The sequence below is a fragment of the Sus scrofa genome, chromosome 4, assembly GCF_054392235.1.
Source record: "Sus scrofa isolate SSC_HxYL_T2T_F1_AM1 chromosome 4, Sscrofa_HxYL_maternal_Yorkshire_Landrace_v2.0, whole genome shotgun sequence".
Lineage (NCBI taxonomy): Eukaryota > Metazoa > Chordata > Mammalia > Artiodactyla > Suidae > Sus > Sus scrofa.
Genome location: NC_139386.1, coordinates 17,177,614 through 17,200,743, shown reverse-complemented (window position 1 = coordinate 17,200,743; position 23,130 = coordinate 17,177,614). Strand labels below are relative to the sequence as shown.

Genomic DNA, 23,130 nt, shown 5'->3' with positions numbered 1-23,130 from the left:
TTATGGGATGTTCTTGTATTATACCAGCATTATACCATATGCCAGCTTTGATGGGCTTAACATTCTATTAGGGTGACAAAACCGGTATCTAGGATATCAGAATACAGAATAAAGCTGAAAAAAATCAAGAGCTAAAGAATAGGCGAAATTGTTGTATAGAGACATGAGAAAATTAAAATCATATGAATTTCCATGGGTCAGAGACCCATCATGGAATAATTTGATAGGCTTGGACTGATTAAGAAGACATAAAATTATACTAACAAACAATATTTGGAAAAGCTTAAGAGCACTATGTTTTTTGATATTACATAAACCATTTTCATATTCCCAAGATACTCGTTAACTTATCATTGTATGACATGAAGCAAAGCTCTACTATTTTAAAACTTATTTTTTAAATTGCTGTAATAATACCATATAGTACTATTCCACAAAATTAATTCAGTGATCACAATGAATACGTACAAGTAACCAGGCACTGTTCTAGGCACTGTGGATCTAGCCGATAATAAAATAGTTGATGTTCTAGCTCTTATGCAGCTCAACTTCTTGTAGAAGTGGTAGATAAAAAAAATACATAAATCTAGTGTGTTAGGTGTTAATACCATTTATGATAAATATAAGTCATAAGAAGAAGTAGAGGGATAATGAAACTCAGATTAGAATATCTCTTGATAAAGTAACATTAGGCAGAGACTTGAATGAATCAGCAATATTGACAGCTGATTAGATGTTTTTCTCTGGAGCCAAACTGCCTGCCTTTGAATCATGACTCTGTCACTTATTGTTGGATAACTTTGGGAATTTTAACTAGTACCTCAGGCTACATCCTTCATATCTATATAAAGGTAATGATGTTAGCATACACCAACTGAAGTGTGAAGCTTATAACATTAACTCATAGTATCAGGTAGTATTTTTACTATCTTTAATGTTATCAACATTAAGGGCAGAATATTGTAGGTATGAAAATTAAATGAAAAAACCTGATTTGGGAGTTACTTGACATGTTGAAAGAAGTGGAAAAAGAACAAGTGTGATTGGAGTAGAATGCAATTTTTTAATGGGGTAAATGATCTGAGGTGATAACAAGCAAGCATGGGTGAAATGGGAATATGTCTTGGAAAAGATATAATAGTATTTTCCAATAGGAATGATAAAGAGCTATATAAATTTATTATAGATGTAATACTTTATGATTTAATTGAGATAATACTAGCATACAGTATAATGCATGTAACCTAAGTGCATGCCTTAATTTTTGATAAATGTATGCAACATGTAACTAAAATACTAAACAAGATATTGAATATTTTTTTGTCTTTTTAGGGCGGCACCCATGGCATATGGATATTCCCAGGCTAGGTGTCTAATGGGAGCTGTTGCTTCTGGCCTACTCCAGAGCCACAGCAACGCCAGATCTGAGCCTCATCTGTGACCTACACCACAGCTCTTGGCAATGCCAGATCCTTAACCCACTGAGCGAGGCCAGGGATCCAATCCGCAACTTCATGGTTCCTAGTAGGATTCATTTCCACTGTGCCACGACAGGAACTCCTGAACACTTTTATAACCCCAGAAAATACCCTCATTCCTCCTCTAGTCAAACATTACTTCCAAGTCCCAACCATTCTGAAGCTTTTCTTCTTCCATAGATTAAGAAATAGTCTAGTAGACCATGCATATATTTCATCCCTAAGGACACTTCGATTCAACACTACCAAGGTCTACACAGGCCAAGACATTCTCATTGTGTCCCTGCTTCCCTTCATGGTAAGTTTGCCAAGCTAGTCTTCACTGATTAAGTGCTGCCACTTTGCTTCTGCTCTTCTAGGATCCTATCACCCTATTCAAGTCAGGGACTCCTAACACAACAGCCACATCCCCTATTGTTTTATCTTCCCTAAAAGGAGAGCAGCCAAAAATCTAAAGGATGTATATTGCTCCATCACAATTGTATTTTTCAATGTGTTAGTAAAGGTAATCTTATAAGCCCTCTTATGAAATGTAATTGTGGTGAGTGAGTTCCAACACATAGAAAATATATGCAGGCATACATTCTAATCCCAAACCCTTTGGATCTCCTTCTCTACATGCCGCCAGGGAAATTCTGGCATCTCAAACTCAATAAACTAAATTTTATCTAAGTTTCAGTTAATCAAACAATTAAAATTTAGAGCTACCTCCAACTTTGGAGCCAAATAATAAAATCTGGAATCTCTACTAAGTGCATGCATATGGTTGAATTCGGTCCAGTTTTGTGTTATATTTTAACTTCATTGATCTTTCCGCATTAGAATCCACCCCAGTCGTATTCTTCTGCAGATGTGTATTAACAAAGTATTGCAATTCTTTTGGTGAGTAAGTTATCTTCAACTGGGTTGTAATATGTACTCATACTCTTAAGGCATACTGAGTTTTGATTTTACTTATGGGTCTAGTGGAAAAAGGGAATGTTCTGGCTGGTCTTGAGGATAATATCCATGTACTTTTTATGGCTTATACTCTAGTAATGTCTTCATAGGGTTTTCAAACAATCAAAGATAGTTTCCTCAGATGCCAATTCCAAGCTTCCATTGGTAAAAGATAATAAGACTGACTTAAAAGTTTGAGATTATCAGTTTCATATGGGTCCACCAGACAGTCCCATTCTAAGTTTCAGGTTCCCATTCTGCCTCAATCAATACTTTAATTTTTCATGGGAATCTTGGTAAGACTATCAGTTCAACTAAGATGTAATTCAACTATCAACACAATTAAATTTTGTGTTTCTTTTCTCACAATATCAGTTCTGTGTCTAAAGGCAGTAAGAGATTCTTTAAGGGTTGTCATTGAGGATTTCTCACTCAAAAGCCGTCACTTGTGCTGTGTTAATGGGTCTTAACTTCCCTTTTTAAAGTAAATACTATAGTGCATTTGCCAGAATCCATCTCATACTGGAGTCTTCGTGGTCGTCATTATTGCCAACACCATCAAGTTAAGTAACCATTAAGACTCCTGAGAAACTTGCTTCGTTGGTAATTTATCTTAATCTACAATAGGCAGTCGCCTGATTAATTGATACCAGTATATGCCATCAAGTACCAGTACCCCATTTCCCATCGGCAGTTGGTTCTACACTGCAGTCAAGGGAAGAGCATGTCTGAAGCTTTTCCAAACCCAAGATTTGCAGGACTCTCTTGTAAGACCAGTCATTGCACCAAGTCCCTATCATCCAGGATATACAAATTCCATAATAATTTGTACTGAGAGGGTGATATGTCAAGAATTATTAACTGTCTATAAGAAATTATCTACTATGAGTGAGTAAAATGAAACTGTAAGAATAGGAACTATTTGAAGTGGGGACCTTTGACAATGTTAGAATTTGACCTTATTGGAGGATGTGTTTTCAGCCCACTGGATAGCAGAGAAGTTCACTGAAACTTTTCCAGGCTACCAATTGGTCCAAAACTGAAGGACCAAAATTGATGGACCAAAGTGGTGGGTAGGGAATCTTCAGTCAGAATTTACAGGCAGAAAATTTTCTCACTGGGATGCCAGCTGACTGCAGGAGACCACTAGCAACAAGGCCACTTGCTGGTGTTTAGACAAAATGTGACAGAACCATACTTTGGCTTGTGCGATTAAAGTTTATAGGAAGCCACGTGAGCACCTACAGATTCACCAGGAAGCCAACCACAGTTTGTGATATTCAACCTGCCAGGGAGCCCACTGGAGAACATGAAGTACTCATTAAAAATTGCCTGTGGAGGGCTACTGCTGAACTACCCAAGAAACTGGCAGTGTTGTTGACCATGGGACTTACTGAAAATCCACTGGATTGTGTCACTGAATTCACTTCCAGCCATCCCAGGGGGTTGACAGTGACTTCTTAGCACAACAACCCACAGGAGATGCAACTAATTCAACAGAGAGAAGCCAGCTGCAGAAAGTATAGAACTTCCTGCAAACTTGAGTATGTGAGTGCAGCTAATATTACTCACTGAGAATGAACTACACTGGGTGTCACACAAGCCATTCCATTGCCAGAGGTTTATGAGAGAAAAGCACACTAAAACCAGAAAGAGAAGCCCTTCCTTCCCTGTGTCCCTTCAGCACTAGTTTACTAACAAAATTTAACATCATGTAGGCTGAAAAGGAAGAAATGTCCAAGTGTTCACAGCACAAGACAGGGTACATTTGCATCTGAGAAGCAAGAATGTGATCACTGGCACAGACCAGATTTAGAATTCTGGGTTGTTTTTGTTTTTCACTCTCTCATATTGAAAAATGTCTTCCTTCATATCCCCTGGTTGTTATTGCACCATTTTTGTCTTGCTGCCTTCAACACTTACTATTGATCCTTGACTTTCAAGAGTAGGACAGGGAGGTGTCTCAATTTTGGCTTCTTCATGTTTATTCTCAGTAGATTGTATTTGTGAAAATATTTTCCTTTTAATTCCTTTCAGGGTATTTAGCCTTTGTTTATACAGATCCACCCCCCACTCTATTCCTTACTCTTCTTTTGTGCTTGTAATTACATGTATGTTGGACTGGTTAACTTTGTCTAATAGGTACAGATATCACTTCCCGATTGTTTTATCTCTGTTCTTAACAGTGGACTGTTTCCAAAAATCTATCTTTAAATTCACTTATTCTTAATTCTATCCAATAAATTACTTATTGCCAATATTTTTCATTTCAAAATATTCATCTTGGCTTTCTAAAATTATGCTACTTTTCTACCTGATTTCCCAAATGCTTCATTTGTTGGAGCATAGATTATTTCACTTCATTGAAGATAGTCATAATAACACCTTCAAAATTTTTGTCTAATAATTTCAAAGTCTATGTCATAGAAGGATCAGTCTCAGTGTATTTTCTTTTCTTTGAAAGGTTTTCATTTGTTTGTTTGTTTTGGTTCTTTACATTTGAGGTAACATTGAATTTATATTTTTAAAGTGATAGTGAATTATGGAGTCCAGATTTTCTTTTTTTTTTTCTGATATGTTTTTATTTTATTTTAGCCCAACAGTATCCTTAAAACTTGGACTACTTTCCTTTTACTTGGGTTCAGCTCTATTATCAATTAAAAACTTTTTGTCCTCTGAGCTACTTTTTACACATCTTATTGGATTATAGTTGACTTACAACGTTTTGTTAGTTTTAGGTGTATAGCAAAGTAAACCAATTATACATATGTATATGCCCATTCCTTTATAGATTCTTTTCCAGTATAGGTTATTACAAATTATTGAGTAGATTTTCCTGTGCTATAGAGTAGGTACTTATTACTTAATTATTTAGTTGAGCTACTTTTACTCATTTCTATACATATGTGAGTTAGGATTCAACCAGAAATGTGAGTGGGTTGGGTAAAATTTGTAGTATACAGCATCCACTTCCTACTTTGAATGATATAAGCATGGAAATATTTTCAAATCTTCCATATACATTTGTGCCCTCCACCAAAGAGTTTTTGTTTTTGTTTTGTTTTGTTTTTTAGGGCCTCCCCTACATCATATGGAAGTTTCCAGGCTAGACATCAAATAGGAGCTTTACCTGCCAGACACAGCCACACCAGATCCAAGCCATGTCTGCAGCCTCCACCACAGCTCATGGCAGTGCTTGATCCTTAACCCATGGAGTGGGGCCAGGGATGGGACCTGCAACCTCATGGATATTATTTGGGTACATTTCTGCTGAGGCTTAATGGGAACTCCTTGCCAAAGTGTTTTGATTTCTTTTCTTTTCTTTTTTGTTGTTGTTGCTTTTTAGGGCCGCACCCATGGCATATGGAAGTTCCCAAGCTAGGGGTAGAAACAGAACATAGCTGCAGACCTATGCCACAGCCACAGCAGTTTGGGATCTGAGCCATGTCTGAGACTTACACCACAGCTCATGGAATGCTGGATCCCCAACCCACTGTGTGAGGCCAGGGATCAAACCCACATTCGCATGGATACAAGTTGGATTTGTTTCCACTGTGCTACAACAGGAATTCCCAGAGTTTGATTTCTTATAGCATATTATTTGTTTTTTAATGATTATTTTACATTGTTATTTATATATACTTAATAAAATAGACTATTATCAAATATAGGGGATCAAAGAAGGGAAATAAAGAACTGTATGAAAGTCTTTCTATGCTTGCATCACTCAAAAATAAAAAGTAGATACTGGCCTGAAAGAAAAAGTAAGTACAGTATAGAAGCTATAAATTTAGACAGTATAACATTTCCAACAGTTTACTTGCAAAATTGCAGAAGAATAATACACATCAAAAAACAATGGAAGTTTTCAATTTTATTTCATATTAGACTTAGTGCAGGAGCATATATATTTAAATATTTGTGTATGTTCACTACATATAAAATTATATGTTATATATTGTATTATACATTAGGCATATATTTAAAATTCCTCTGAAAACTTATACAACTACTAACACACAACTGAAAATCAGAAGACTATTTAGAGACACTGTAAGAAGGAGACTAGTATTTCATTCTACAGTCTTTTAGATCACTCAAAGATTCTTCCATATGCATGCAAATGATTTTAAAAATGAAAACATTCATTCAAAAATCATCAAATAGAGCCCAGACTTAATGATACCTGTAATACACCTAAGATATAACCATAGTATTTAGTATTATAGTTTATGACTATTTTGCTTAGTTTAGAGCAACTCAGAGCTTGTGAAGAAAAAAAAAATCACAGTAAAATGTAATTCCCTAATAAATCAACCAGGAGAGGTATTCAAGAAAAAAGGCACTAAAAGACCACATTCCAGCAGAGGCTACCACAGGTATTTATATTTGTAATATCTCTGTTAATAATGCTAGTTTGCATTCATCATGTAAGAAGAAATGTTTGTGGAATGATTTCAAAGGATTGGTATTAATGAAATAAGTGGGAGTTGACTATAATATTTTTATGACATTCCTCATCCTTGCAGGAATATTACAAGAATCTAGAGAGGGCTTCATTCTTTATCTTTTGGGAAGATTCTTTACATTAAGTCCCTAAAAGTCTGTTGGCCACTTATAAATTCTGGATATTATTTGCTAAAGTGTGGCTAAGCTTACATCTTCAATCTTGACATCTTCCTCTAAAACTTATTTTCAAGATAGTAAGGGACATACATAAGAGGGCTGGGACTTCCCTGTGCCTAGAAAACAAGTTGTAAAATCATTTCTATTATATATTTTTCTTCCTTTTTATGCTACAGCTGCAGCATAAGGAAGTTCCAAGGCTAGGGGTCAAATCAGAGCTTCAGCTGCAGGCTAAACCACAGCCACAGTAACACAGAATCCAAGTCACATTGGCAAGCTGCACTGCAGTTTGCAGCAACGCTGGATCCTTAACTCACTGATCGAGACCAAGGATCAAACCCACATCCTTGTGGACGCTATGATGGGTTCTTAACCCACTGAACCATAATGAGAATCCTGACTATTTATATTATATGCAAACAATATATAAAAATTTGTTCTGGATTTTTTTCATTACAATGTGGATATGACGTTGTGGAGCAGCAAATCTTTCACTTACTGTAACTTCTTTAATAGTTACATTTTGATACCAAAAGATCTTTGGTAGCTATGCTTAGCCAAATTGCCTTATGTTGGATTTCAAAACCACATTTATATTCTTTAGAAAAGAATTAAAATGAAATGAATATATCTAACATTGACTAAACTCTTATGTTATGGCAGATTCTGATTTGCTGAACTTTTAACTTATTCCTATGAGAACATAAAAGTGTGATTCTTCTCATTTGTAAAATGAGAAAGCTGAAGTCCAGCCATATATCTGAAAAATTCTACAAATTAGAAATTGGGTACTTTTCTTTTCTTTCCTTTTTTTTTTTTTTTTTGGTCTTTTTTAGGGCTGCACCCATGGCAAATGGAAGTTCCCAGGCTAGGGGTAGAAACAGAACTGTAGCTGCAGGCCTACACCACAGCCACAGCAACTTGGGATCTGAGCCATGTCTGAGACCTACACCATAGCTTACTGCAATAGCAGATCCTTAACCCACTGAGTGAGGCCAGCGATTGAATCTCTGTCCTCATGGATGCTAGATGGGTAGTACTGAGTCACTACGGGAACTCTAGTAATCAGGCACTTTCAACTTGATGGAGCACAGGGATTCTAAATGCCCTTTGCTTTTTGCAAAACTAAATATACGTCTGGCACATAGTTGTCAATCAGTTAATATGAATGGATATCTGTTCAATGAATGAAAAAAAATAATTAAAATAGGCACAGTAACTATTAAAAATCCACCTTATTTTTTTTACATTCATCTGAAAAGTTTTTTCTCCTCAAAAACCATATTCTTCATTATTCCAAGACTCTGTTACTCACTCTGCCTCTCACAAATAACTAGTAATGTCTTCCCAAGATAACCACATCTTATTCAAAAGAGACCCCCTGCTCTCACGTTCATTGTTAAAAACAAGTGTTGCTAAAACCAGTAGGAAAATGGGCTTGTGGGGGAGATGGATTTAAATAAGGCCTAGGTTATGCCGAGCATTATTGATCAAAATGAGATGTGTAAATTTTATTTTAATGACGAAATAAGCCACTGAGGATTTTAAGCCAGGAAGTGAACTAAAGCAAATGTTTGTATAGTGGTAAGTCTATCTTGCACTTGGGACCTATGTTTGCAGGTAGGAAGCACAGAGAGAAATAGCAAATGGAGATCAAAGAAAAAAATAGCATTTTGTTATGAGGTGAGGAAAAACTCCACAAAGGAAAAAAGAAAGAAAGAAAGTTTGATTCTGGGCTGGAGGCAATTATTTTTCTTCTTTGAAGCTTTGAAAAAAATATTTACTCAAATGGTCAATTTTTTAGAGTAAACACACACAGAGTCAATTCTTCTTATTCATGAAAATCATGGTCTATAAAATCACCATGAACACTGAATAAGCAAATAATGAATCATATTCCCTGCGGGCCAAGAGCATGTCCCCCACAAAAGAGGAGCAAAAGTCATATGCAGGATGGAGCTATTTCAAAGCCAGAGAGATCATCTATTTTATTCATCTGGGACTTTGATTTTTTTTTTTTTTTGTCTTTTTTAGGGCCTCACCCATGGCACATGGAGGTTCTCAGATGGGATATAATTGGAGCTGTAGCAGCTGGCCTCCACCAGAGCCACAGCAACACAGGATCTGCGACCTACACCACAGCCCATGGCAATGCCAGATCCTTGACCCACTAAGCGAGGCCAGGGATCAAACCTGCAATCTCATGGTTCCTAGATGGATTTGTTAACCACTGAGCCATGATGGGAACTCCCTGGGACTTTGATTTTTAAAGAAATTACAAATAGATATACAGCAAGAACTTTAAAATTTTGATCAAGTCCAATTTAACATTTTTCTTCTTTTGGGCTATACTTTTCACGTCCTCGGTAAGAAATCACTACATAACCCAAAGCCAAAAGGATTTTGGTTTTTCCTTTCTTTTCTCAAAATGTTTACAGTCTTTGGTGTTCCATTTAGGTCTATGACCCATTTGGCATTAATTTTAGTAGCTACTGTGAGAAATGCAACACAACAGATTTAAATTAGAAATCAATACTACAATAATATTTAGAAAATGAAAAAGATTCAAGAAGATTAAAAAACAACATAACAATACTTGGGGATGTAGCTAAAACAGTACTTAAAAGGAAATGCATAGCACTAAACCAATATCAGAAAAAAAGTTGTCTGAAACCAATGACATCAGAATCCACCTAAAGAAACCAGGAAATTAAGACCAAACTAAAATACAGTAAGTAGAAAAAAAGAAAATAATAGTGATCAGAGTGGAATTCAATAACATAAAAATCAGGAAAACATCAGAAAAAATATGAGGCAAAAAGAATGCTTTTGTTTTTGCTTTCAAAGATTAGCAACATTGATGAACCTCTAGTCAAATTGATCAGGGAAAAAGAAGAGAGATGACAAACTTAATTCCACTGTGTTCATAAAAATTCTGAATTTTTAAAGTATTTCCACCTTTCGGATGAGAATAGGGTTGAATAAATTTTTAGACATCAATAAAGAGTATTATTGCATTGAGGGGTGATTAAGATGTAATTGTCACTGATGACAAAGGAACACGTACTGGTGTCACATTAAATATAAGCCCAGGCAGACCCATGAGTCAAAGTTAGAAAAGCACTAGAGAGGACAAGTTTTTTTTTTTTTTCTAATGTGTTCATCACCTGTATCACCCCTAGAACTTTAGACAGTAAAGGAAAATTGTTAATAATCTATGGAACCAAAGATGCGAAAGGTTATTACAGTTAATGTAATAAGAGACATTCCAACTGAATGAGGAGTTGAAAATTTATTATTAATATTACTACATATCTGAAAATATCTTGGCTCTAAAATCAGAAAGGGAAGGGAATCTATATTATCTGCCAGTGACAAAGAAAGTCAGGCTGAGGGTTTTCTTCAGTGTGCTAAAAAATAAATAACGCTTTTCTGGTAAAGTTCAACTTGTTCAATCAACTGGTTTTACAGGAAGTATTGCCAAGGGCTAAATCTGCAGGAGAAATAACTAACACTGGGTAAAAGCATATCTTTCATCAAATGAGGCTAAAATATCATCTCTCTTGGCCAAAAATCTAAGATTTTCTCACACCAGGAAGAACACCACTTATGTTAGAGGCAGAACAAGATGAAACATGAGATGTTCACCTTCAGGGACTGGTCTATCAACATTCATGGAGTCCCTACACCTAAGAAACAGCATCATTTTGTCCTCTTCTTAGGGAGTGCTCATAACTAGTCTCTCATTGGGCACCCCACATCTTCCTATTGTCCTTATTTGTTGGTTTGTGACACAAAGGGGTGAAACGTAAATTTATACATGTGGTCTGGTGGGAGAAAATGCATCAACAATAACCCTATGATTTTGATTTTCATTTGTTTAGGTGACAAATATTTGAGAATTATAAATTGAAGGAGTGCTACTAGCAATTGTCTCCAAGAGCTCCTGAAAATATACTCTATAAATGGCATGAATATACAAAAGCTACTAAAGTGTATTATTTCCCTTAGGTATTTTTTTCCTTCTGCTATCAGTATTATTTTTGAGAAAAAGTACTGTTTTGTTTGCTTTCCTCTGGAATTTCAAATATATTCTTGAGGAAACCCAGTGGGAACTTGAAAATTTGTCTTTTAGGTTTCAACTGTTCTCTCAAATAAATTGAGTCTTCGAAAGGATGTATCGCTCTGCAAGTTAAGTGAAATTTTTCAAAACAAAATGTTCTTCACTCAAAAGTTCTGTTGCATGGATAGCCCATAATTTTTATGTTAATCAATCAACTGATGAATATTTGAGGGATAAATGTGTGATGGTGGTAATCCTGTTCTGAGTCTGAAATCCTGGGATCCAGGAGAGACAGTGTCCAAGGGCAAGAGAAGAGGGATGTCTCAGCTCAGAATGAATTTGCCTTCCCTCCACCTTTTTAAATTTATTCAGGTCTGCAATGGATGGGATGATGCCCACCCACAGTGGTGAGGGCAATTTTTTTTTACTTGGTTACTGATTCAAATGCTAATCTCTTCCAGAGACTCCCTGACACACACTAGAAATACTATTTTGCCAGCTATGTGGGCATCCCTTAGCCCCATCAAGTTGATATGTAAAATTAACTATCATCACATTAAATATTTCGTTCCCTGTTATATTCTTGTCATCTGAAGTTTAAGTTATCTGCTGTGCACTAATGCTAGACAAAGATAGGCCAATATAACATTCAATATTTTCATGTGAAGAGGAAGCTTCTTGCCATAGATACCAAAAATCATGAGATAAAACAGGAAGAGCAAACTGTCACTATGAAGGTCTTGCCACAGTATTCGAGGGACTGATTCAGTTCTACAAAACATCATTTGCTAAACCAGGAATGACTGGACTGGTAATTGTGGACTAGTGACAAAACTTGTCAGTTGATTGGTCTACCAATAAAAGAGCAAGAAATAACTGCATGAAGTAGAATTTTCCAGAAGCTCTGGAGGTAATTTGGATCATCAAATAGGAACACATTAATTGGAAAATAAAAATAAAATCTAGAACAGAAAACTTACGCAGATTTTTAGCAAAATTAGGTTTGTGACGATAGGGTCATGCTAATACTATCTTATTATCCTCACTTCGGTTTGGACATTTCTTGCTAAGTTTCTGATAAGTATACTAGGTAGAATATAAGTATATCAGGGCGATTATATTCTAGGTAAACTATGTATCATATAGGAACGCTTCAGTAAGTATCATCATGGCAGAGAATGTTGATGCTCTGCTTAGATTCCCTCCAATTCTTAATTAGCTATACAGACAATCCCTCATGTTCTGTATGTTTTTTTTCTCTCTCATTGGGGCTTCTAGAAGATTTTCTCTGGACATTTTAATTGCTTTCTTTGCAGGCTTGGAATCCAGAAGCGCCTGGAAATTTTACCCCACCCTCAACACACACTGCTTTTCCTGAAGCTAAAGACTAAGTGAAGTGGAAAAACAAATGCCCAGCACATTGCTTCATGGCAGGAAGAATTCTCAGGTATAATTTTTGGTCTGAAGCTCCCTTTGGATCTGAGTCTGAGACTTCATCTGAAATTAAACCCTTGCTTGCTTGCCTCCTTTTCTTTCTCCATCCTGCTTCCTCCATGCCTTATTGGTTCTTCCTGAGAGCACTTTCTTAAAAAATCACTTTCACCTGAATCCCTGGTTTAGACTCTGCTTTCAGAGAAAACAATCCAAAACACTTGGCACCAATAACGGTCAAAGAAGTAGACTATAATGATTGCATTCTATGTTGGATCACTTGCCAGTGAGATGGAAATGAGGAACCAGTCATTGGTGACAGATGGATTGTCAATAGCCCTTAGCATGATTCAGGTTTAAAACTGCTAAGCGTCTCCACTCTGGTGATACACAAATGGAAAGAAGTGCTCTGACTTAACCGCAGTACATATAAGGACTATGGGAATAGGTGATTGTTACTGGATTATACTGATGCATTGAGGAGAGAAAATGATAAACATGAGTTGCTCAATCACTAACTTAAAGTGTGAAAGTCAGACAACCTCCATCCAGTATTTAAGAGAACTTTATCATTTGCAGCATAAAGGTAAATATAGCTGAAGATTAGACATAGAATTTAAAGTAAGAGTGACAAAACTTGCAAACATTTAAAGAAAGCTGATTTGAAAACTGGGCCAGACCTCCCACATCAAAATCAGTTGTCCTAATAGAGAATTGGGATCATGAGTGTGATTATATAAATAACATTCACCTGAATGCCTAGACGCACAATCTCCTGGGCCTCCCGAAATGGCCTGATATTGCAGCCATATGGTAGAGTCAGTATGGACTACTGACCAAAATTTAATTTTGATATCAATACTGGATGACACCACTCATCATCAAGAAGGCATGAGAAGGTTTATTACTCATATATTGAGATTTACTGGAGATAGCAGGACAGTTCCAAAGAAGGTCCCAAAATGTCCTGGAAAAGAGATTGGCTTGGAGATTTTACAGTGGTGATGGGGAGGGGCTAAGGTGAGGCTTTCTGAGAGTGGTTTGAACTTCCCACCAGAACCAAATGAAGAAGCATTCGGGCTTTTGTGTCAGATGGTTAAGATGTGGAGCAGACGGGAGCAGAAACTGCGGAACTCAAAACGGTAAGCAAACTCCAAAAAATGGAACTAAAGAAGTTGCAGTGTGTTTTTTCCTCTTAATTGTCTGCTTAACTTCATTCCTGGCCCGCAAAACAAAAACAAGGGGCAAGTTTCAACATAACCAAGTACTGAATCTGATAAAGAAGGAGAGCAACTTTTTTCGAAAGGAATTGCAGACCCTAGATAATTCAGACCTGAACAAACAAGGTACACATGCCTGAACATAGATTTTCGGGAAATTGAATCAAAGGGGGTAGAATATTAATGTGGATGGGACAACATGGGAGGACCCTGAGGGCATTAGGCTAAGTGAAATAAGTCAGAGAAAGACAAATGTTATATGATCTCACTTATGTATGGCATCTAAAAATAAAAAAATAAAAGAATTTAGAGATACAGATAACAGATTGGTGGTTGCCAGAGGCGGGGGGTGAAGCGTGGGCACATGTGTAAAAGTTACAAATTCCCAGTTAAAAAATGTCCTGGGGATGTAATGTTGTACATATGATGATTATATTTAATACCATGTTGTATGTTTGAAAGTTGCTAAGGGAATAGATCTTGAAAAGTCTCATCACGAGAAAAAAACCTGTAGCTATGTGTGGTGATAGATGCTGTCTTGACCTTTGGGGAGGATCACCTTGCAGTATATACAATGTAAAAAATTATGTTGTGCACCTGAAACTAATACAATGATATGTTAGCTATATCTCAACATAATCTTGATGAGGAAGAATTTGTTGACATTCAGCTACTCTGCCATGACTCAGGAATTAATGATAAATTACTGTCAGTCAATCTAATGATAAAATGATTCTTGGAAGTCGAAAAAAAAATCCCACTTTAAATAATGAAACAGTTTCTAAGTATGCTTACTTAGAACATGAAAGAAGGAATCAAAAATATCATAGAAGGGGTCACAGCAAAATGAATATATTATGTAAGGTTAGAATCCTGTCAGCTAACTCCCATAATTACTTTCCTTGAAATACTTCTAACCAATAGTTTAGTATTTAGGAAATGTCACTTCCTTGATTAGATTCAAAGGATTGTGACTTCAGTCTAACTAAAAGAATCCCTTTTGCCTTTTTATTTTTTTCCCCGCTTTGCTGTCTTTGATGAAGCAAGTAACCATGTTGGAAAGGTCACATGGTAAAAGTTGAATGTAGCTTCCAGCCACAGCCAGCTAGAGACTGAGGTCTGTTCAATAGCCCAACAGCCTCATTACATAGAACCCTTTCCACCTTGGATAAAGCAATACACTATTTGGACAAGTGTTGACATGAATACAAATATGGCTGTCCTGTCCAAGTGCTCAAGTTAACAGATCTGAAAGCAGAGTTGTTTACTTCAATAGAGTCTGATTAACTGCCTTCGACAAAGGGACCACATAAAGGCACATGAGTGACAGTGGGTATATGACTGTCGAATTCACTGCTCCAACAACATAGGACTCCTTCAAGGTGTATTCTTAAAGGTGTTGCCAGCTTAGAGACAGCAACCTGTGTGCACCAAACCTGTTCTTCAATATTCAGTGTATTTCTCCTTTCAAAGGCCATTTTATGATGCTATGTCCTTAGGAGGTAGAACATCCTGAATGGGAGCCGAATGGAACACCCCAGATACGCACTTTGGCATATTGATTAAGCTGAGTTTACTTAAGAGATAACCAGGGCAAAAAGGACACTCTAAACCTCCTTGTCCCCCTGGAAAACAGAAAATAAATCTCTCTTGTGAATGGTATCCTCTCTATACCAGGGTAGAAGCCATTCTGATCACCAGAGATAGGGAATTTAGCATAAGACTGTGTATAAACAAACCTTGCTATTTATTCACTATTTGCTACCCTAAACCCTACCCCCTTTGTCTTGTCTATACTTGTCTTCACAAATGTATTGTTTCCTTGTCTAAAAGGTACAAAAGCTGCCTTCTTCGGTCACTTCTTTGAGCCTCGTATTTGGGGGCCTCCTGTATAATGAAGTTGAATATGTTTTTATCCTGTTAATCTATTTTTGATTAATTTAATATAGTGATTAGCCAAAGAACATCAAGGGAAAAAAGGGAAACTTTTTTTCTCCCTTACAATATTGAACTTAGAACTGAATGATGAAAGTAAGAGATACAAATATGAGTGGCCCTGCTTATTAATATTTCTAGTGACCAAATTGGGGATATATGCTTCCCATATTTGAAAGTGTAAATTCTTGACTCTAGAGGTCCTGGTTTGCAGAGGAAAAAATACTTCCACCTGGAAACAATGAGAAAAATTCCACTAAATTTAAAGCTAAGTCTGCCTCTTGTCACTCTGAACATTTTGTGCAAGGATAGACCAGCAGGCAAACAAAAAGTTACTATGGAATTCTCTTGTGGTACAGCAGATTAGGGATGGGCATTGTCATGCCACAGCTTGGGTCCCTGCCACGGCACAGGTTCAGTCCCTGGCCTGGGAACTTCCACATGCCAAGGGTGCAGCTGAAACAAAAAACAAAAATCACGAAAGGCAGAGTTAAGATACTAGTACTGGTACTGGGCATTGTGAAGAGATAGGGTTGCTGCTATATAATTGGGGATAGAGGAATATCTTCAATCAGATTATTTATTGGGGTATCTCTGAGTACTCAAATGCCCAATTTTATCAGTGAATGAGCAATTGCAGCAAAAACAGAGTGGTAAAATCGTGAACACTGGTAGCAATCACTTCTCTCATATGAATGTCTTGATTGCCCTCAATATGGGCAGAAGTGCTACCCTAGGATGAGGAGACTATCAAATAGATATTAGAGGATGGAGATAGTATCAATCAAATCCTTAAGGTGAATTGCACCTGTTGGGACCCTAGCTTATTTTCACTGACTATGCACAAATTTTCTCAGGTTGTAGTTTAATTAGAATCTAAGGGAGCTACGTCAGCATAGAGTTAAAATAAAATGTACAAGGATTTGAGAATAGAAATGTGCCGGGGTCCAGCCCCAGCAGCCAGGAGACGATGAACAGCAGGAGGGGCTACAAACAGGCGTGGAAAGAATTGGAGCCAACTCCCTCAGCAAGTGCTGCAGATGACCCGTTTATTGAAAGGAGAGCATCAGCTTTTATACATTTTACTTTTGTGCATGATTATACAAAACAATAATATATGTTAATTTATTATTCCAAACTATTCTTTTAGTTTTAGATTTTAAATAAAGATTACGTACAAACTGTACTTTTATTCTTAGAAAATAAGTAAATAGCAAGCAGAATAATAGGTATTTAATTTTTACTTTAACAATGATTTGGCATAAGGTGATAGATATTCTTGCCTTAAGCTACCTATTGTGCTCCTCTAGCAGGCATGTACAGCCATTAATGGGGAGTGGGGTATTCACACGTGGCTTGCTTTTGAGGTCAAGCTGACCTCAGACCATAGCAGGTTGTGGGAACATAAGCTGTCTTAAATAAACCTTACTTATTATAAAAATCTTTATTAATTATAAAATCTATATATTAAAAGAATTTTGCGAATTATAATGATAATTTCCATCTGCTGGGTCCCAACAGGTAGCGTTTATTGCAGAAAAAAATATCTTGCCTTATAGTATCCACAATTGTTGGGCCATGGGCAACACCCAAACCACCCCCTAATCTGTCTCCATGGGGGCGGACCAAAGTCCAACAAAATCCCCAGGCTTACGTGGCAGTTCTGTGTAATATTTACCATTACCCCTCTGAAGGGAAACTTCCCATTCTTAGGAAAATTCTTAATGCATAGTTCAATTATTTTCAACCTATTTGACAAGGGCTTCGGTTTACAAGTAGGTAATGGCCCATGCTTGGGTGAAGCCTCAGGAATTTGAAAAGGTTCCCATATTATGAGCCAAGAATGATTCAGAACACACATAAATGTCAGACAGGAAAGAAGCACAAGAATAGAAGAGGAAATCATATTTCAGGAATTTTTACTAAACAGGATCAGCTGGGGGATTCTTCGAAACTGCTTTGCACCTTCAGTTTCTTCAGCCTTTGCTGTAGCTTTTCTTACAGTTAGGCCTCACGCAGGATTATTTTTTTTTTTTTAGCCACTTTGTGGCTCCCAGCAGAAATGGGTCATCTGTAGGGTTTCTTCTAACCAGTATTGGCAGGAGCACAAATTTCTCTCCCTGGTCCCATTGCTTTGAATAACAAATTCTCTATGAGGGTAGAGCATCTCTTACCTACATGAGATTCTACTTAACATTGTTGGTGTCCTGCTCAGGGCCCTTGGCAATTCCTTTTACAGTTTTATGTACCTGTGCCCCACCTTCTACATCTTTTGCAGCAGTTGCCTTCTCCTTGGCTCCATATGGAGGCAACTCCGAGTGGTAATTTCTGTTTCAGAGCATGAATGTTAGTATCCAACAAACTCTCAAAAATGCCATGTAGTGTCAGGGCAAGGGTTTCTCTTCTATCACAGATAGCAACAACCAGATTTGCACCAGTACTAGTCAAGACAGAATTTGCCATTTTCCTCTCAACTCTCTTGTGCCCTTCCTCCTCTAAATTAGGAAAAACTCAGACGAAAAGTATTAGACAAAGTGGTTGAGCACTTTGGATTATATATTCATACTCCATATATATATGTGTGTGTGTGTATATATATATTCATTCCATATATATGTTATATGTGAATCAGAACTGAATTGGATACTGATAGTGAGGAAATATGAGCTGAATCTAAGTTTTCATGATAGATTTTCCTATATGATTTAGTATCTGCAAATGTGATTGTTCTAACACCAGACTCTAACAAAGGAAATGATGGCATTTGCAAGATATATTGTCCAGGCTAGAAAAGATCCGATTAAGGTTTTGGAAAAAAATGGTAAGAAAAAAAAATGTTTCCTGAATGGTCTAGATTGAGTTCAATCTAGTCAATGAGCTGGCTAAACAAGTAGTTTTGCCAAAGCTAGTACTTATTCAACTCTTATTCATTGTGTCATGTCTCCTACTATCTTCTCAGGTTTTTTCTCTAAATAGAGAGGTTAATATACATCCCCAGGCCTAGGATCCTGCAGGGGAAGAGGGGTAAACACTCTAAACTTAGGCATTTTTTATTAAATTCTTTGCATGTCCTATAGAATGTTATATACAGTCCAACACCCAGTGCTTAATAAATATAAAGTGATTATGTGCCATGAATATTTGAGGTTTTTCTCAGAATAGGAGGAAATATGTATCTTTCCTTTCAATTATACACATTTTCTTCTTATGAGCACTCCACCTCATTTTTTTTTAGAAAATATGTGCATTCTTTCATCAACTATTTGTAAATTTAAGTATGTTCTATATGTTGTGATTGTGTTAGTAAGATTCTTTAATCTTAGATTTATCAAATCATCCAAACACATGGTTTTAGTAGTATATTCTGTATCTGCCTATCATGACCTTATATTTTCTCAGAAAGTATTAAATTTCCTCTTAAATGTAGTAATTTTCAAATGTCTAATTTTTCCCCTAAATTTTAATACTGTTTTTCATCCTGTAATGTTTCCTCTTTTTTGGCTTCAGTCAGTAGTACCATTATCTGCATTACCCATACTTTCTCTCATAACACAACACAAAATAAAGCTACAGTCCTGTTAAAATGGTTGTTTACACTTTTCACACCTAGATCTTCCACCCAGAAACATCGATGGTAATCCACCCCTACAATGAAATTATATACTCAGAAACATCTTAGTAATAATAATAGTAATATGTATATATTGCATTTTATTTACTTGGCCTTTGAAATTAAATCTTTAATGCATTTCTAGGGTAATACATTTGCCATGTTTGAAAGTTTCTTTACCTATAAAGATACACAAACCATCCAAATCTTAAGCAGGACCAAACACTGAAAAGAATACCAGTTTGCACCTGATCACAAGGAAGTTACTGCTCTCTTCTGCATCAAGTGCTCCTTGAGCAAACGTAGCACTGACACCAACTGCACAGACAGATCGACAAGTGTGGAAAAACCATTCTTTCTTCACTTGAGGTGACATGGTAGTGGTTTGAGTCCTAATTCTTTCATTTGTAAAATAAGGGGATTGGGTTATTCTTCATGATCTCTCACAGATATAGGTGTTAAGAGTCCAAACTAGAGAAAAACTATGTCTGGGTTTAAATGCTTTTCTTTGTTTCTTAGTTGTGTGACTCTAGGCAATTTCAATTCTTCAGGTTCTTTTGTGAAATTTAGAAGGAGTAGTAATAAAACAAAAGGAGAGCCATTAATTTTTTTTTTTAACCTCTGAAAGTACATTATATTTTCAGGTTATAATGTACATATTATTGAGGTTTTTATTTAGTATTTTAGAATGAAAATATTACATTGATGTTTTATTACTTTGATTACTGTTTTAAATATTTAAGATATCAGTTATTACTCTTTCAAAGTCATTGGGGAGAGGGAGAACAAAAAGGAGCAAAAAGTGCTTATGTGTACATACAAAAAGTATGCATATAAAACTATTTCAACCTCTAATTTTGCTCCATTGGTCAAATTTTCTGCTTCTGTAACTATACCACAATGCATTTAAGAATAAGGTTTGCTATATGTTTTCTTATTAGTAAATCAATTCTTTGATATTCGCTATTCTTTTTCAAAATTAGCCTTGATATTTGTGAAATTTTATAACAGCTACTGGTGTCAATACTACAGCTTTTAAAAATGTAATCAAATTTGCCTTGGCTCATCCTTGCTCTCTCCATTTCCACAAATATTTTTGAATCAGCTTGTCGTTTCAAATACCTGGCATTATTTTGAGTGGAGTTACATTTTATCTGTGGATCAAATGATAGTCCATACCTTTATATTTTGGTTTAAAATACATAAATGCATAAATTTATGTCTATGTTTAATGTAAATACCTTGATAATTTTTCATCAATTTTATCCCTAAGTATTTGCTATTTTTCAATACTATTGCAAATGACATCAATTTAATTTTTGTTGAATTTATACAAATTTTTGTCTTTTTTTTTTTTTTTTTTGGCTTTTTAGTGTCTCACCTGCAGCATATGGAAGTTCCCAGGCTAGGGGTTGAATTAGAGCTACAGCCACTGGCCTATACCACAGACACAGCAATGTGGGATCTGAGACACGTCCATGACCTACACCACAGCTCATGGCAACACCAGATCCCCAACCCACAAAGCAAGGCCAGGGATTGAACCCACATCCTCATGGATCCTAGTCGGGTCCTCTAACCACTCAGCCACCAAGGGAACTCCCAATTTATATAAAATAATCTATATTTACTATAGATTATTATTACTTTAATAAAAATCTTTTAAATGCTTAGTATATATAAATTTATATAAAATGCAGTTATGGGTTATATATACACCTTATATCTAGTGACTTTAGTATATTCACTTATAAATTCTAACAGTTTGTTCTTAGATTATTTGGATATTCTCCATATAAAATCATGCCGACTGGAAATAATCTTATTTTTCATGGCCAATCTTCAGCCCTTTATGTATTTTTAATTACTTTATTGAAATATAACTACTATATCACACAACCCACCCATTTAAAGTACACAATTTAACAGTTTTATTATATTCAGAGAGTTGTGTATCCATCACGACAATCACCTTTAGAACACTTCAATATCACCTCCTGCACCCCGAATGGCATCCTTAACTATCATCCCCCATCAAATCTCCATTTCCCCAGTCTCAGGGAGTCACTTTTGTGTCTCTGTGGACTTGTCTATTATGGACACTTGATATGCATGGAGTCAAACAAAATATGGCGTTTTGTTACTGGCTTATTTAGGTTAGCAACATATTTTCAAGCTTCATTCTGTTACATGTATCAGTGCCTCTTTCCTTTTTATTCCTGAATAATAGCACATTGTATAGATATACATTTTACTTATCCAAAGTGTCTTGTTTTTAGTTTTTTCATTTTCTGTTTTTATTATTTTCAGTCTACTTTTTGCATCATTGCTGGTGTTTTGTTGGCATATCTTTAAAAATCATAGCCTAATACAAGGTCAGGATGGTTTTCACCTATGTTTTTTTCTAAGAGTTCTGATTTTAGCTCCTACGTTTAAATATTTGGTCAATTTTGAGTTAATATTTTTATATGGTATGAGTTAAGGGTCCAAATTTCTTATTTGCATGTGGGCATTCAATTGTCTCAATACCATTTTTTGGTAAAAACGATTCTTGTCTCCCTTGTCAAAAGCCAATTGACTATAAATGTGAGTATTATTCATGGACTCTCATTTCTATTTAATTAATTTATGTCTAAGCTTACTTCAGTTTCATATGGTTTTGATTATTATAGCCTTGTATGAAGTTATAAAAATAAGCGAGAGTCTTACAGTTTTGTCCTTATTCATCAAGATTGTCTTGGCTATTTGGGGTCTCTTGCATCTCCATACAAGTTTTCAATCCAGCTTGTTCACTTCTGCAAAGTAAGTCGTGTTTTTGGTAGGAATTGCATTCACTCTGAAGATAAATTTGGGAAGTTCTTTTTGCTATATTATGTCTTATGACCAAGGAGCTTGGAATATCTTTCTAGTTATTTTACTATGTTCTATGGATTTTAGAGTAAGCTTTTTTACTTCCTTTGTAAATTTATCCCTAAGTGTTAAATTCTTTTTGAAGTTCTAATAAATGAAATTGTTTTCTAAATTTCATTACTGGCTTGTTCATTGCTACTGGATGTAAATACAATTGAAGTTTTTATTGACTTTATATCATACAATATTGCTGAAATAATTTGGTTAATAACTTTATAATGTATTTCTTAGCATTTTTTTGTATATGATAGTATGTCATCTGCTGCTTATCCTTTCTTTCTTTTCAATTTAAATGCATTTATTTAATTTTTAACCTAAATGCTCTGGTTAGCAACTTTAGTACAATGTTAAACAGAAATGGCCACTGCAGAAACCTTTTTTTTTCTTGATATTAAAGAAAGAGTATTCAGTCTTTAACCATTAAATATAATGTTAGCTATGAGTGTTCCATAGATTCACATTATCAAGTTGATGATATTTCCTTTATTCCTAGTTTGTTGAGTGTTTTTTATTGTAAAGAGTTTTTAATAATTTCAAATGCATCTTCTATATCTATTGAGAAAATCATATGATTTTTGTCCTTTGTTCTATGGTTTTAGGGTATTAAATTAGTTGATTTTCATTTGATAAGCCTACCTTACTTTTCTGGGTCATGGTTCATGTCCTTAAAATATGCTGTTGGATTAGGTTTGCTAGAGTTTTGTTGAGGATATTTGAAACTATCTTGACCAAAATATTGGTCTTCGGTTTTCTTTTATGACATATTTATCTGGTTTTAGTATCAGGGTAATACTGGTCTCACAGAATTAATTAAAAAGTTATACCTCTTCTGTTTCTTGGAAGATTTTATTAAAATTTTATTCTTTTTTTGCATATTACATGCACATGTTTATTTCCTCTAGCAAAAGAACGCACTTG

The 23,130-nt window shown here is 35.7% G+C and overlaps 1 long non-coding RNA gene across 1 annotated transcript in view; it reads left to right on the top strand.

The window, feature by feature from the left end:
• Positions 1-23,130, top strand: part of LOC146403699 (uncharacterized) — a 117,919-nt gene that overhangs the window by 34,203 nt on the left and 60,586 nt on the right. Inside the window, exons 2-3 of the long non-coding RNA XR_014843420.1 lie at positions 12,423-12,553; positions 13,595-13,679. This is a non-coding gene — a long non-coding RNA (uncharacterized LOC146403699). The remainder of the gene's footprint in view (positions 1-12,422; positions 12,554-13,594; positions 13,680-23,130) is intronic.